A 16,729-nucleotide genomic window follows, 5' to 3' on the forward strand; every position below is an offset into this window, starting at 1 on the left:
CACGAGGCCCTGCTTTCCTGAGCTTCGCGGGACTTAGGATTTGGGAATCATCATATCCATCACATGGTTACTTATGTGTCCCGTCTTCTCCTGCTGCACACTTGGTCTTTTTGTCATTGTATTCCCGGGACCTAGACCAGTGGCTTCCAAACTTGAGTGAGCACAGGGTCACCTGGAGGGTTGTTAAAATGCAGAGCACAAGGCCCCTCCTCCCCCTCAGTTTCCAAGTCAGTAGGGGTGGAGTGGCCCCCTGCTGCAGAAGGTGCACTGACGCCGGTGCAGCTGGTGCTGGGACCTTGGTTTGAGAACGTCCGGTGTAGACAAGGCCTGGCTCCCGCAGCAGGTGACAGGTGCACTGATTGCCCCAGTGCACGAATGTGCACCCCAGGGGTTGCGCCTGCTCTGTGATAGCAGCTTTACTTTGGGTTTCCCATGAGCTTATGTTTACTCAACTGAGAGCCTCCTCCACGTCTTTGTGACAAGAAGGCCTCACGTTTTCCCAGCTAAAGTGATGTTTCAGCTCCATGATCCAAACTCGGGAGCTTTTGAGGCGCAAGGGAGCCGGGGAGCGTGGCTCCTCTTGTTCTGTCTCAGCCAGCAGAACGTGGAGCAGCAAGGGGTTGTGACTCTCAGGAGGCACTGACTGAGAGCCTGCCCAGGAGTCCCCACTCGGGCCTCCCCTGTAATGGCGTGACAGCTGTCGTGTGGATTCAAACACACCTCCCCAGTCTGCCTGGAGCCCTGGCACGTTATGAAATGTAGAAAGCCTGCTAGTTTTTCTGAGGCACAGACCCGTTTCAAAATCTGACAAAATCTATACCCAATCGCCCTCTAAATAAACACACACACACACACACACACACACACACACCTTCTTCACGTATTTCACACTTAATTCAGGAAGTTACAGGATGTCCCTAAGTCCACTTGAACCCAGGTTAATGACTTGTGGTCTAATAATTGGCTATTTGGGAAAAAAAAAACAAAACCAGTCTGGATTCCTGGTTTGTTCTTTAAGTTCCTGATAAACCAGAGGTCTGGATGCTAGAAGACAAATCTGAAGGGAGAACACCAGAGTGAGCGTGAGTTAACGAGATCTGGAGTCAGCGTGGGGGCAGCTTCTAAAGCAGGGCTGGAGCCCCTGAACGCCGCGTGCTGTGTACTCAAGAGGAGGAGAAGCTTCCTGGCTTGGGCTCTGTGGGACACATCTGGGTCCTGACTGTTTGCATCTGCGTCCTCTGCACTGGGGTCGTGTGCATGGTCCCGTGAGTGGGACAGGCACGCGCTCGGCCCAGCAGACAGGCGAGACCAGGGCCTGCAGGAAAGCCTGGCCTGGGTCTTTCCACGCGGCATCCAGTTCACCTACTAACTGTGTGCCCTTAGGGGAGTTTGGTGTTTTCAAAAAGTTGTATCACTACCACCACCATCTACAACAACACTATAATTTTAGGGCATTTTTGTCACCCCCAAGAGAACCCCCAGACACTCTGGGAGTCACTCCCCAGCCTTTCTTCTTACCAGACCTAGACAAACCACGAATGGCAAACTACTCTGCCTCCTTCACACGGCGTCTCCACGGGGCACCCATAGTGTCGCACAGAGCAAGGTCTCTTCTCTTGAGCACTGAATGGTTTCCCATCATAGGGACATGCCCCATTTTGGCAGTCTGGTCATCAGCTCGTGGACGTGTGGGTTGTTTTCTGTGATGGGATCATAGGAATAACGCTGCTCGGAATCCTTGCTTTTCTCTGGAGTCTGCTGGTGGCTTTTCTCTGGAAGATTCACCCGGAGACTCCTAGCAAGCATAGAGCCTAGCGACCTCCGTGCTCCCCCTGGCCTGATAAGACCTTCCGTGTAATGTGGGGGCAAGCCTCCATCTCATGGTGCCTCAGCTGCGCCATCAGGACAAGGTAGAACCCCAGCTCTCTGGCCATCTCATAGATCAGTGAGGATCCATGTGAGGATCAAGTGAGGATCAATGAAGCAACATCAACAGGACGTACTCTTTAGGGGGACACTAACCAGGGAGCCTCAAAGAAAGGGGATGCCCTCGGCTCAAGTGTCCCGCCAGCACCCAGGAGACTGCGTCAGCTAAGAGCTAAGTGGTTGATGTAGGGGCACAGGTGGCGTCAAAAATACCATTGTCCCAAACTTCTGATTTCCTCTGAGATGGGAATTTGGTTGTCTTCCAAATCTTGCCTGCCGCCCTCCTAGGGAGCAGCACCCCCGTCACCCTGGTGAGGGCAGGGCCGTGTCTGGTGACTGAAGGCCAGAGGGGCAAAGCTGAAATCCTGAAGCCATCCCTCCAGCTATTGTTTCCCCAAGGACCACCCACGCCCACTTAGTTAGAAAGCATCTCTTGCCCTACAGAGCCCTGGAGGCACCTCCTTTTGTGAAATCCCTGACCCCTTGACCTTTCTGATTCTCTGGGACAGGAGTGTGACCCCTTACCCCTGGGTAGAATCTCATAAGGATGCTGACACACACATCGCCCCTCCCCATCGAGGCCCTGGCAGTGCAGGTGGTAGAAGAGGGCTTCTTCCTGCCCCCTGACCAATCCCAGGCCCTCACTCTCTACAGTCAGGCGGCAGGAAATTGCAGAATAAGCACGTAGAGGACAAGTGGGATGGGAAGTGGGATGGCTGATACACAGAGGTTCTAACTGTTATAATTTCAACATCGCAGGTCCAGTGCTGTGGCGTAGTGGGTAAAGCTGCCACCTGCGGTACTGGGATCCAATATGGGCACTGGTTTGCTCCACTTCCAATCCAGTTCTCTGCTAATGCACTTGGGAAAGCAATGGAAGATGGCCCAAGTCCTTGAGCCCCTGCACCCGTGTAGGAGACCCAGAAAAAGCTCCTGGCTCCTGGCTTCAGCTTAGCCCAGCTCCAGCCATTGTGGCCATTTAGACAGTGAACCAGCAAATGAGAAGATCTCTCTCTCTCTCTGTCTCGCTCCCTCTCTCTGTAACTCTGTCTTTCAAATAAACAAATCATTAAAAAAATAATCCAAACATCAGCACCTACCAGTTGTGTGACCTAGGACTAGTAAGTGAATTCTTTGAGCTTCAGTGTCCCCATCTGTTAAAGGGATAACAGTAGTGCTTGCCTCACAGGGTCACATGATATGAGGCCTGTAGGGGTTCTAGCACACGTTCCGGGCTCACTCAGTGTTTGCTGTAATGATTAAACTACCTTTCAAGTCAGAATTAAGTAATCGAGCCATCTTCCCTAAGCTGGTTAGGGAGGCGGGTTTTCTACTGCTCTGTTACTTCCTACGATGTGTTAGATACCAGAGAGGTCTGGGGGTGAAACTTAATTCTTCCCCAGGAAAATAAAATTCAAGTTGGGAGAGAAACAAAGATCCACGAAGTTCTATTGCTCAGCTGCAGTCCTGATAGTGTCCACCAGGTTCAGAGCAGAAGAGTCTAGAAGGACCAGAGGGAACGCAGCGCCAAGGCTGGCACTTGTAAGGTAAGGTGGATCATTTCAGTAGGGGCGAGGGGAGCAGAACCGGGGAAACGTGGGTGAGGGAGAGGGAGACCCTGGCAGGCCCGGGCATGGTGGCTGGGATGGCCCTCAGGTGTCGTCCCCACTCTCAGGGGTCTCTGGGAATGATGGACGTGGAGTCTGTGGGTCATCTGTTACACTGATGATCACCTTGCTAAGAGACCTGCGTCTGAGGCATGTAAGACAGAGGAAGGAGTTATGTTGGACGAGCCTTACCTCCTCACCTGGACCACTGGGAAAAAGAGCAGCCCAGTGGCAACTGTAGCCCCTGGCCATCCTGCACCTAGCCCTTCTCCTCCAGGAGCGCTTTCTCTATCTCTGGGGAACCACCCTTTCGTTGCTTTCAGCCCGTGTGGTTTGAGATGGGGCTGACTACACTGCCACAGCAGGGATAGGCACAGTAACCACACAGGCCCTCAGTGTGACCCTGAGACTCAAGCTACAACTCCTGGGAGCAGGAAGTGCCTGCTCTTGTCTGGCGGCTATGCGGGGGGACTGTGAGCCTGAGTGCCGGCAGCCATCCTGCCCCCACAGTCAGGGAAGGGCTTCCTGGAAGCAGACTGACACAGGGGATGTGGCACCGAGAAATGAAGAGAGGCAGATTCGGGACCTGTGCACCAGATCCCACCAGACCCACTCGGCTTTTTCAGTTCCATCAACAAAAGTTCCCTTCTCTTTGTCAGTCTCTTCCAGCTGGCTTCCAGGGTCTGTTCACTGAAACAATCCTGGTGTAGCCAGGAATTACCTTGCTCTCATCAAATTTTTTCTGGGCACTTCTCAGCAGGGCAGGGTATTGCGGGGGGCGGGGGGGGGGGCAGGGGAGGTCCAGAGCCTGGGAGCAGGCTGTGTCCAGACTCACAATGCACGTGTGCAGGTGAAGGTGGCACCCATGCTTATCCCTGCAGAGCCACTACAAGGGCGGAGCAGGACTGCGAAATTCCTCCTCTTTGACCCTTGGCCCTTGTTAAAGAGCAATTCTTCCCAACCCCTTGACTTTATTCCTGTTGTCAACCAAAGCAAGGAGTTCTTGGAGGTGTGTGGAGTATTTTGCAGGGCTCTAAGTCAGGAAGGGACGAGGATGGGAGGGATGGAGAGGACGAAGGCCCTGGGATCCCATTTTCCTTGTTCCCTCTTTTGCTCGGTAACAAGGAATCCTTTTACTTCCTATCTCATCTTGCGCCTTTTAAAACAAAGCATTAACTCTGTTGTAATGGGATTTTTCTAATGATTTCCTGGTAAACATCTTCTTGGATTCAGCAAAGATAATTCACTTGGTAGGAGTCACTTCCCACTTCCCCACTAAGAAGTAGACCTACCCAGCTCCCCCAGGGAGCACTGGCCTCTGGGCTGAGGGAGGACAGCAGTGTTTTGCTGCAGCATCTGTCACATAGACTCAAGCCTGCTGCAGACCCAGAGCAGGGCGGGGACGGCAGGCGGGGTGGGGGCGAGCGTTCCTGCTGAGAGCAAGCATGAAGCCAAGCGGGCCGTGGACTGCAGGGTCCCAGTGCCTTGCAGTAAAAGATGACTCACCTCTTTGCCTTGGATGCGGGGGGCTCTCTTTCTGGGGTGGTGGCGCCGCAGCTGCACTCACAGTAACCTAGAGCTGCAGGAGAAGGGGTTCCCGTGCGCCGTCAGCAGGGATCTTGCTTCAGGAAAAGGAGGCGATGCTGTGATCCGCCTGGAGAGAAGCTGCTGGATCCACTTGCGCTCTCTCCCCTGCTCCCATTCTGGTGTGAATGGAGCTCAGGGGCGCTCCCGGGAAGGGCTGAGCAAAACCACCCTGCACACTCAGCCCGATGGCAGGCTGACCCGGCCTCAGGGAGCGTGGGCAAGGAGGCAGCCAGGTGGGTCGTGAGGCCTCCCTCTTAGGCTGCTGCGCATGTGGCCGGCGCTGGTGTGCCACCGGACACCTAAGGACAAGCCCTTGCGTATTTATTTCTCTCCCTCTCATGTGATCTTATTTTTGGACTGGACACAGAATCTATTTGGGGGCTGGACGGCTGCCAGGTGAAGGGAGCAGTATCTCTCCCTGGCTCTCTCCATGCCCCTCTCTGAACCAGTCCCCGTGACCTTCCCCACTTGAGGCAGGAGCGGGGGATGGGGTCTTGCTCCAAGCACACCCAAGCAATTTCTCCAACTTAGCAAATTTTTTCCAACTAGTTCATCGGCACCCTTTGAGGTTTCACAGAGAATAAATGAAGAAGTCCTTTGTTTTATGTGTGAGGTGGGGGAGAGTTTCTGAGCCAGTGGCCGTGTCCTTACAGTCACCACCCACCCAATCCGAGACACAGATCAGCCCCGCGAGGGGCCCCCCAGTCCTGCACGGCTGGGTAAGCCATGTCAGAGAGCCTGCTCTCCTGCTGAACCTGCTGATTCTGCCCTCCACTCCCAGCCGTCTCTGCGTCTAACTCTCAGGCTGCTGAAACTAACAAAGCTTGGTTTTTCACTCTCCTTGGACATGAATGGAAAGTCTGGAAGCATTTGTGCCTAACAAAATGCCAGTTCAGCATCATCATCTTCACTGGCATCACTATTGGTTATCGAGCTCTTATGAAATACTGTTGATACGCTCAGCACTTTTTCTGCATTGTCTCATTTAATCCTCACAGCATCCCTACCAGCATGCAACACTGCTCCAGTTTGACAGGCAGAGAAGCTGGGGTTTGGAAAGGCTGTTGAGCGGTGTGAGGTCCGAGCTCTGGGCCGCTTGGCTCTACTGCCACCTGAAGCTATAAATTATTTAGATTTCATTGTTGTTATCCTTTCCTAGGAGGTGAAACAAAACCTTTGCATGTGGCAAAGCAGTTATGATGCCGCTCAGCACACTTGCATCCCATATCCCATCCCTGGGTTCAAATCCCGCCTCCTCTCCTGATTCCGGCTCCCTGCTGATACACACCCTGGGGGGTACCACATGAAGGAGCAAGTACTCAGGTCACTGCCACCCACCTGGAAGGCCCAGAAAGAGTTCCAGCTCCAGGCTTCAGCCTGGCCCTGTCTTGACTGTTGTAGGCATTTGGGAAGAGGACCAGTAGATGGAGACTTCTATCTCTCTCTCTCTCTCTCTCTCATGAAGGGCAGAGAAAATGAAGTTTTCATCTTTTTGAAGTCCTAGTCCCTGATTCCAGGTATAGGAAGGAGCGTCTCTGGCCTCCGTTCTTGCTAGAGTCATTTTAGCATGAATAATTCACTGTGTAGACACACACACCAGGGAGCCCTGGGCTGGGCCACCAAGGCTGAGCTCCCCTCTGAGGCCAAGCTGAATGGTAGATCCAATCTGCTACCGAGAGGGAGGGCCAGAGAGATGGAACCCAACAGCTGGTCCAACACTGCCCTCTGCAGGCTGCTAGGCCAACTTTCTCTCTTCTATCCCTTGATTTTTGGCGGACAGAACTGTGGAAGCAAATCAAAGGGAATATTAGCAATAATAAAAACAGGGGCCGGTGCTGTGGCATTGTGGGTGAAGCCACCACCTGCAGTGCTGGCTTCACATGTGGGAGCCGGTTCGAGTCCTGGCTGCTCCACTTCCAATCCAGCTCTCTACTGTGACCTGGGAAGGCAGTGGAAGATGGCCCAGGAGCTTGGGCCCCTGCATCCATGTGGGAGACCTGGAGGAGACTCCTGGCTCCTGACTAGATCGGTGGAGCTCTGGCCAATGCGGCCATTTGGGGAGTGAATCAGCGATGGAAGACTTTCTCTCTCTCTGTCTCTCTCTCTCTCTGCCTCTGCCTATTACTCTGCCTTTCAAATAAATAAATAAATCTTTCCAAAAAAGATTTATTAGAAATACTAATAACAGATTCATGGGTACATTTAAAGAAGGATGTCATTGTTTATTTTTTAAATGCCAACTTTTTCTTTAAAGATTTTATGTATTTATTTGAGAGGTAGAGTTACAGACAGTGAGAGGGAGAGACAGAGAGAGAGGTCTTCCATCCACTGGTTCACTCCCCAGATGGCCCCAATGGCCAGAGCTGCCTCAATCCAAAGCCAGCAGCCAGGAGCTTCATCCTGGTCTCCCATGTGGGTACAGGGGCCCAAGGACTTGGGCCATCTTGTACTGCTTTCCCAGGCCGTAGCAGAGAGCTGGAATGAAAGAGGAGCAGCTGGGACTAGAACCAGCACCCACATGGGATGCTGGTGCTGCAGGTGGAGGATTAACCTACTGTGCCATGGCGCCAGCCCCCCAACTTTTTCAATATACTTGAAGTTATAGTATTGAAACTGTATGAACTTAATGATAACAGTTAACAATTTTTACATGTGGGGATAGGTAATGCTGCTTTACAGAATTATTTTAGATGCCACAAGAACAAAATTTATGAAGACTGATGTACTGTAAGGTGGCTACTGCTGCCTAGTATCAGGTTGTCATCTGTCCACCCATCCATGCATCCACCCAACACCCGTGAACAGCTGCTGTGTGTCAAGCCTGTCTTAGGCACTAGAGTCATAGGTGAAAAGCTAACAGTGGTGTGTTATATGGCAGATTCTTAGTCATGGCTACCTGGACGGAGCAGAGGGAAGGAAGCAGATTAATTTGATAATCACTCAAATAAGCATGGTTCAGCTGCGATATATGCACTTCAAAGGAAGGACATTTGGTGAACAATGTGCATAATGGGGACTGACTGTCATGGGAGCTGACCTAATTCACAGGCGAGACATCAGGAAAGGGAGCCCTAGAGAAATGAAATCTAGACCAAGATTAAGGTATCTGAGAATTCCTATGCAAGCATGTGGAAGCCATGGGGAAGGGGGCCTTTTTTTTTTTTTTTTTCTTTTACAGGCAGAGTGGATAGTGAGAGAGAGAGAGAGAGACAGAGAGAAAGGTCTTCCTTTGCCGTTGGTTCACCCTCCAATGGCCGCCACGGGCGCATCGCGCTGATCGGAAGCCAGGAGCCAGGTGCTTCTCCTGGTCTCCCATGCTGGTGCAGGGCCCAAGCACTTGGGCCATCCTCCACTGCTCTTCCGGGCCATAGCAGAGAGCTGGCCTGGAAGAGGGGCAACCGGGACAGAATCCAGCACCCCGACCAGGACTAGAACCCGGTGTGCCGGCGCCACAAAGTGGAAGATTAGCCTATTGAGCCGCGGTGCCGGCCATTTATCTTAAGGTCTGTGTCTGAGAGCTCTCATAACCACAGGTCTGGCTCGCTTCAGTCCTAGTTGCTTCTGCTGTGTCTCTTTTCTGTTGTCTTATTTCCCTGGGTGCCTGGTTATCTTCATGTGCACTGAAATCGCACACGGACAGTTGCTGGTAGGAGTCATGTGGGACTTACGGAGTTATGTTCCTCCACAGGGCATTCACATTTGTGCTGCTGCAAGGCGTCTGGGGATGCTGGCGAATGGAATCACCCTAATCCAGTTTGAAGCATTAAGCTTATTGGATCTTGGTGGAAGCCCTGCAAAGTCTCATCTGTTTTCCATTCAATTCATCCGGTCTTGAGGTACAGTCTTTGGGGGTTCTAGCCTAAAACAGACAGTTTCCATGCCCCCTTTTGGTGGGCACTGGATTCCAGCTTTTATTCTCATCGATATCTAAAGCTGCCTACATGCTGTTTAGCCTCCACATTTCTTCTTTGGCTTTTGCACAGGCAACAAATGTCCCAAGCAGAAAGGGGGTTCAGCGGCTGGGCTTGCCTCGCACTGTACCCATCTTTTCCCCAGAACCTGATTTGATAATTCATAGCACTTTAACTCTGATCCTTTCCAGAAGATTTCATTTCTATTTTTCCCCTATTTTCTGATTGTCCTCAGCAGGAAAGTCAGTCTGAATTTCCCAGTCTGTCAATTGCCAGATGGTGGGAAGTAGCTTAGGGAAACTTGCATAGGCACACCCAGGGTGAGCGGTGGGTGCAGTGATGAACCGGAGAACACGAGCCCACTTCTGCCTTGTGGGAACGAGGGCATCGTAGCGCCAGATCTTCCAATTTTTTTTTCCAAGAGAAGAAAGGAGATGCAGATGATTACATTGTGAAAACCCAATTTTCAATGGTGGTTCAAAAAAATGAATCCTCAGCTAGCCAAGCAAAATACATCCAGAGTCTGCACCCGGACCAAGGTACTAGTTCAAAATATCTGGACTAGAGGTAAGCATTTGGCCTAGCAGTTAAGATACTGCTTGGGATGCCTCTACCCTAGATTGGAGTGCCTGGCTTTGGGGTCCAGCTATGCTCTTGATTCTGGCTTCCTGCTAATGCGCACCCTGCGGGGCAGCAGGTGATGGCTGTGGTAGTTGGATCCCTGCCACTCTTACAGGAGACCTTGGTTGAGTTCCTGCCTTCCAGCTTCTGCCTGGCCAAGCCCCAGACATTGTGGGCGTTTGAATTGGGAACCAGCAGATGGGGTGGGGTGCATCAGTCTGTCTGCCTTTCAAATAAAGAAATAATTTTAATAAACTCTGTGGAACAGAGACTCTGTTGAGGAGAGAAGGGGTAGAGGGTGGCCTGCCCTTGCCATTATACTGAAGCCTCCTGGTAGTCCCAGCTGGGTGGAAAAAAAAATTTTTTTTTAAACCAGTGTGTGCCTCAACTGAAATCTCTTTAGAATGCCGAAGGGTAGGGGGTAGATTCCACTCCCAACAGCAGCAGCATTTCTGAAAGAAGCTCCTCCCTCTTTTCTGTCCCCAAGAGACAATAGCAGTGGCTCCAGCCCCCTTAAGTTTGCTCTTGAATGCCCCCTGTTTCAGCCCATTCCTGCCTCTTCTCTCTCATCCTCCCTCTCCGCTCTGATGTTTTCTCCAGGAGATAACTCCCTGGCTTTTTCTGGGCGGACCCGGCCAGCCGTCCCACCCACGGGACCGCACCACTCGGAGTCCCTTCCCACATCTTCCCGTGCTCCACACAACAACTTTGTTGGCCGAAACCAAATCCTCCTTCACAGGAAATGGGGGTGGGGGAAATGACGCTGTAAATATTCCAATATAGTGTTTTCCTGTCCCGTCAGCTGTGCCATCTGGGACGAGGGCAAGCCAGGACTACATGTCACGTGAGAGGAGGCGGAGCCCGTGTCCGAGCCGCTCTGGCACTAAGGTGGGTTCTCGGATGCCACCATTTCCCTGTCACTTACCTTCTGTGGACAAGACAGGGTCTCCCCCACCAAACCACCACCACCCCCCTCCCCTGCAAAATTCAGAGGGAGAAGCCAGGAGAGAGAGAAGGCAAACTCAGACAGCCCCTGATTTCTCTAATAATAGCAAGTTGGCAAAGCATGTCACAGAACAGAAAGCATTTGGTAAAAATAGCATGTGTTCAGCCTGGGCCTCAAGCTGGAGCAGCGTGGAAGCTGAATGAATTCCTCTACCGAGAGCTCGGAGGCCAGCAGCACTGCGCTGCCTCCCTCGTTAAGGACAGAAGCTTGGACTACTGCTCTCTGGGCCCCCGAGGTCTGACGGTGGAGGTGGTGCCAGCCGAGTTAAGGGCAGGAGGCTGAGAGGCAGCCTTGGCCAGTCGCAGGGTGCGGCACCTTGATCCAGTCTGGGGGAAGGGGACTCGGGAGGTGTTCCCACCAGCCTGTGGTCGCGTCGCTGACTCACAGGGGACTGATAGTAACCACGAAGCACACGATTACTCCCCAGGCACCTCCGTGAAAGGCAGAGTGGACTCCAGGGTGCTCTCCTCTCTCAGGCAGCGGGAGGCGGTGTCTCCTCTGCTGCTCCGGACTGGGCAGGGCGCCCCCTTCTGGTCAGGGCAGGAATCCAAGATCTGTCCTTGCTGGAACCCATCCTAGGGCTCAATTACTGTCCTCACGGCGGTCATCTGTGTCCAGCTGTTCCCAGTCCCAGGCCCTGCAAGCCCTGCTCTCAGAGGTGCATCCTGCATTGAAAAACAAAGTTGGATCAAGCTAATCATGAGTGAGACTGAGTAGTCGAGAGGCCCCTTTCGATTATCCAATTTCGGTATGTTTGCTTGCTTAATTATAAAATACACGAACCGTGGAAGCTGGTATTTGAACGACTGTCAGATGTACAGTTCCGTGGCAGTAAGCACATTCACGCCAGGCAACCATGCCCCACATCCACGACTCTTCATCTTCCCAGACTGATACCCTGTGTGTCCGTCATCCTTACAGACTCAGAAACAAGAGCAACCTGTGTGACCCGACTGCCTTACAGTGGAGTGCACAAGGTAGGAGGTCCACGTCATCAGCAGGCAGCCCTCGATACAACCCCAGCTCTGCGTGTTGCTAGCTGGGTGACCTCGGACAAGTTGCTTAAACTCTCCGGGCCTCCTTACCTGGCTTTTAACGTGGTGATCGCCCTCATACCTGCACATCATAACACATGTCAGGTGCCGAGCACAGCTCCTGGCTCGTAACGATCACTCCCTACTTTTTATTGGCAGAAATTGACCTTAGCTTTTAAGTCTATCTTGCTTGTCTTGCTAAAAAATCTGAATGAAAAATTGTGAGACAGAAGGCCTTATTGCAAAATTTTCTAGGGAGTAACTGGTTTCCTAATTGGTGAGAAATATTTACTGAGGACAAAGTGAGAAACCATAGGGAGAAATACCAGACAGGGACCAATGAAAAGGCGGAATTCCTGAATGGGGATAAACACTCCAAGATGTTGTGATTAAACCGAAAAGCACAAGAGTGTGACAGAGTTTGTGCATGAGTGATTACCATTGATGAGATGAAAGATCTCAGTGTTGCACATACAAACACAGGCTGTGTTGGAAAACAGCCACTGGAAACGCTATCAGAACCAAAATATCATAGCAGTCAACACAGTCTGGCCACCAGATGAGGTCTTGTACTATTTGATAAAATTTATGTAGGCTTTGTTTTAGACTAGGTAGAAATAGTCCAATGACAGATTGCCGAGAATGTGACGAGGTATGTGCATCTGATAAAACAGCTGAAACAGGGCCAGAAATGGAAGGACACGGGAGTACAATTGGCACCTGTTGCTCCACATTTGAGGACACTTTTTAAATAAAGCCTTTATTTAATAAATATACATTTCATAGATACAGCTTTAGAAATATAGCAGTTCTTTATCCCTTACCTGCCCTCCTCCACTACTCCCATCCTTCCTCCTACTCTTGAGGGTCCCTTTAAAAGTCCATGGAAAGGCCGGTGCCGTGGCTCAATAGGCTAATCCTCCGCCTTGCAGCGCCGGCACCCCGGGGTTCTAGTCCCAGTCGGGGCACTGGATTCTGTCCCGGTTCCCTCTCTTCCAGTCCAGCTCTCTGCTGTGGCCCAAGTCCTTGGGCCCTGCACCTGCATGGGAGACCAGGAGAAGCACCTGGCTCCCGGCTTCAGATCAGCGCAGTGCGCCGGCTGCAGCGGCCATTGGAGGGTGAACCAATGGTAAAGGAAGACCTTTCTCTCTGTCTCTCTCTCACTGTCCACTCTGCCTGTCAAAAATTTTAAAAAAGTCCATGAAAAATAGAATTAAAAGATGTCTATTTTTGTGTAAAAAAATTGAAATTCATACAAATTAGTTTTGTATAGTATGCCTCTTGATGCACTTTTTATAAATTTATTTACTTGAAAGGGAGAAAGAGAGAGAGAAAGAGGGCTAGAGAGGAAGACATAGGCAGAGAAAGATAGATTTCCTTCACTGGTTCATTCCCCAAATGGTTACAACAGCCAGAGATAGGGCCAGGATGAAGCCAGGAGCAAGGAACTGCATCGTGGTCCCCACATGGATAGCAGAGGACCAAGTCCTTGGGCCATCTGTAGCTACCTTCCCAGCAGGAAGTTGGATCCAAATAGAGTCTCAGGTCTACAACCTGCAGTTTGAAATGGCATGCTGTGTTGCAGAGAAGTGGTCAAACCCACTGTGGCACAATGCCAGCCCTTTGCATGAACTTGTCAAAATCCCTATAGAAAAGCCAGCAGGCAGTGGGGCAGAGGCAGAGTCTGGCCCAGAGTCGGGGCTGTGCTATCCAGTGCAGCAGCTGGCAGCCTCTGTGGCTCGAGAGTCCCTGAAACGGGGCTAGTGCAGATGAAGAGCTGCTGCGAGGGGAAAATGCATCTCGGCTATGACGACGAGCGTGTGAAGCATGTCAACAATTTTAAAAAGACCCAGTCAACAGTGAAGCGCATTAGCAGAGTCCTGTGCAAATAGTAGGCACTTGAGAAACTTTTTTTCATCTACAGAGCCAAAAATATATTGTATGTATGTCACTGTCAGTGAGGCAATACGTGAGGGTGCTGTCACTTTCCAAACAGAGAGGAACAGTGGTGCTCAACTGGGGGCAATTTTGCCTCCCGGGGCCTTCTGGTGAGGTCAGATATTTATTGCATCATCACACCCTAGGGGAGGAGGTTGCTACTGGCAACTGTGAGGTAGAGGGCAGAGGCGCTGCTAAACTGCCTGCCACTACAGGGCAGCCCACCGCCAGCAAAGACTCTCCAAAGCAGCAGCATTGCCTCCTCGATTGGCATACCCGGAATGAAAGGCTCTTGATGTCTTAGACTATGGCTCAGTGATAATCCAACCATGACCGACCAACCGGGAGAATGACAAATGCCACCCGAAGAGGTAGTCCCCAACCAGCAGCGTCAGCACCACCCAGGAGGCTGTTAGAGAGCAAACTCCCAGGCCCCAGCCCAGGGCTGCTGAATCGGAATCTCTGCGAGTGGAGTCCAGAGACGGATGTGGTTCCAGCACACTCTCATGCCTGAGCAGCTGCTTGGCTGACCGTCTTTCCTAGAGGTTCGTTCCTGGCCGCAGCGGTAGGCAGCAGCAAACCCTCTAACGGCGGCGTACTGACTGCACAAAGCTCAGAGGTAGCCTTGACGTGAACTGGGCACAGCGCTGGTGACCATCGCTCCCGAGAGTGTTTGCGTCTGACCACAGTAGATGCTGACTCTCCACTTCGAGAGAGCCGGGGGGCTGTGTGTGTGTGTGTGGGGGGGGAACAAAGCATGGTTCACAGCCCTGGTAGGGTCCTTTCTGACTTACGTGGTGTTTTGAGGACTCTGAACTTGTTTTGCTTCTTCCTTATGTTACAAAGGCATCTTCTCCAGCAGAGAATTTAGTGAGCGTGTGATCCAGACCAAGCTCCTAGGCACCAAAATCCATCCCAAAGCCACGTGAAGAAGCCATTCTTGTCTGGCTTTCTACACGTGGAGCAGATCTGATGAACGATGAAGGTCTCGGGTTTCCCGTGGTCTGCAGATAAAATGCAATCTGGCTATGCTTTCCAGGGAGGAGAGAGTGCACCACAGCTTGGGAGCACAAGGGGGCACCCTCCACTCAGCCATGGTTATCCACCGTCCGTGTGCAGACGCTGGAGGGGAGGGTGGAGGGACCTGCCAGGTAATGAGCGTGTGGGAGGGAACTGTCACTTTTCACCTGCAGAGTGGCAGAACTGGAGCGCTGGAATTAGACCTCTGGAGTCTGGGTCCTCAAAGGGTGGTCCCCAGACTGGCAGCGTCCGCATCACAGAAGTTGTTAGAAAAGCACTTTTCTGGAGGCCGGCGCCGTGGCTCACTTGGTTAATCCTCCACCTGTGGCGCAGACATCCCATATGGGTGCCAGGTTTAATCCCGGTTGCTCCTCTTCCTGTCCAGCTCTCTGCTGTGGCCCAGGAGGGCAGTGGAGGATGGCCCAGGTGCTTGGGCCCCTGCACCTGCATGGGAGACCAGGAGGAAGCGCCTGGCTCCTGGCTTCAGATCGGCGCAGTGAAAGCCGTGGCGGCCATTTGGGGAGTGAACCAATGGAAGGAAGACCTTTCTCCTTCTCTCCCTCTCTAACTCTACCTGTCTCAAATTAAAAAAAAAAAAAAAAAAAAAAAAAAAAAAAAGGCACCTTCTCAGGCCGTGGCCAGAGCTGCTGAATCCGGGAGGGGGCCCTCGCAGCCTCTGTTTTAAAAGCCCCTCCCCGCCCAGGTGACTGTTCTGCGGCTCGTGGTGGAGAACCACCTGGTCTCCTCTCGTGTATCTTTCTGGGGCTGTGCAGGGATGGTGTTGGCACCTGACCTCAGCATGCTTCTGCCAGGCAGGAGATGAAAGAGCCCGCCTCCTTCCTGCCCAGCATCTTCTTCAGACCTGAGAACACCTGAAGACACAGGTCGGTCATTGTGCATGACCCTGGGCAGTCCCCAGGCCCAGCCCTGGTTGAGCAGCTCTGAGCCAGGAGCCGACAAGTCCCTCTGCCGTCCTCACACGCAGCTGCACCTGCAGGGCCTGCCCGAGCCGTGCCCTAGTTTCCTTTTCCTTTTTCCTTACCTCCCTCCTCTCTTGTTCTTCTGCTCCCCCCATCCCATTTTGATTTTGTTTTTTTTTTATTTTTTTAATTTAATTTTTTTTTTATTTTTGACAGGCAGAGTGGACAGTGAGAGAGAGACAGAGAGAAATGTCTTCCTTTTGCTGTTGGTTCACCCTCCAATGGCCGCCGCGGCCAGCGCATTGCGCTGATCCAAAGCCAGGAGCCAGGTGCTTCTCCTGGTCTCCCATGGGGTGCAGGGCCCAAGCACTTGGGCCATCTTCCACTGCACTCCCTGGCCACAGCAGAGAGCTGGCCTGGAAGAGGGGCAACCGGAACAGAATCCGGCGCCCCGACCGGGACTAGAACATGGTGTGCTGGCGCCGCAAGGCGGAGGATTAGCCTAGTGAGCCACGGCGCCAGCCTTGATTTTGTTTTAAATCATGAAGTTCCTGGAATACCCAGTGAGAACAGGGACCCCAGATGTCTGGGGAAAAGGGAGAGAAATGGAGTGGATACGGACAGACGTGTTTCAGGGTGTAGACTGAGAACACCCAACTGTGTCTTAATGGGTTGCCGCGACCCTTGTGCACTGCAGTTCTGGGGTAGGGAGCTCACCCTGTGTGCTAGAGAGTGCGGAGAAGCTGCCCTGGGCAATCGGAGTTGGGAGAGAGGTCAAAAGCTGAGCAAAAGCCCGGCCTGTGATTTCCTCTTGTTTTTTGAGGATGGGGAAAGAAGGGTTATGTTAGTTTGAGTGAAGCTGCAGCTGTAACAAATTCAGAATGGAGCCATCTGTTCCCTCTGAGAAGCAGCTGCCCCCAGGTACCAGTCTGACCACGGAAACTGAGTTGAATCAGCTGGAATCCCGTGCTGAGGCTGCTGACTTGCCCCAGTGCGCTTGTCTGCACCCTGGAGAAACCAGCGTGCGCGCAGGTGACATCGCTGCGTGCAGGTGCACACAGCTCTGCCAGGGGAACACTCCCTCCCAGGCAGCTGCTCTAACCTGGCACCTGGCACTGAGGAACCCATCTGGAGGCAATATGCAGCCATTCAGCATGAG

At 52.2% G+C, this 16,729-nt stretch overlaps 1 protein-coding gene and 1 long non-coding RNA gene across 3 annotated transcripts in view; one reads left to right on the top strand and one right to left on the bottom strand.

Annotated features, from left to right (window-relative positions):
- FGF1 (fibroblast growth factor 1) overlaps positions 1–5,644 on the bottom strand; it is a 96,204-nt gene extending 90,560 nt beyond the window's left edge. The window contains exon 1 of one of the 2 annotated variants that reach the window (XM_008254888.4): positions 5,040–5,644. The gene's annotated coding sequence lies outside the window, so the exon portion shown is untranslated. The remainder of the gene's footprint in view (positions 1–5,039) is intronic. The other variant, XM_008254889.4, reaches the window with a different exon arrangement.
- LOC138850171 (uncharacterized) overlaps positions 1–11,709 on the top strand; it is a 195,460-nt gene extending 183,751 nt beyond the window's left edge. Inside the window, exons 4-6 of the long non-coding RNA XR_011389780.1 lie at positions 8,809–8,956; positions 10,455–10,540; positions 11,580–11,709. This is a non-coding gene — a long non-coding RNA (uncharacterized lncRNA). The remainder of the gene's footprint in view (positions 1–8,808; positions 8,957–10,454; positions 10,541–11,579) is intronic.
- Positions 11,710–16,729: the final 5,020 nt, after the last annotated feature.

The sequence above is a fragment of the Oryctolagus cuniculus genome, chromosome 6, assembly GCF_964237555.1.
Source record: "Oryctolagus cuniculus chromosome 6, mOryCun1.1, whole genome shotgun sequence".
NCBI classification, from domain to species: domain Eukaryota; kingdom Metazoa; phylum Chordata; class Mammalia; order Lagomorpha; family Leporidae; genus Oryctolagus; species Oryctolagus cuniculus.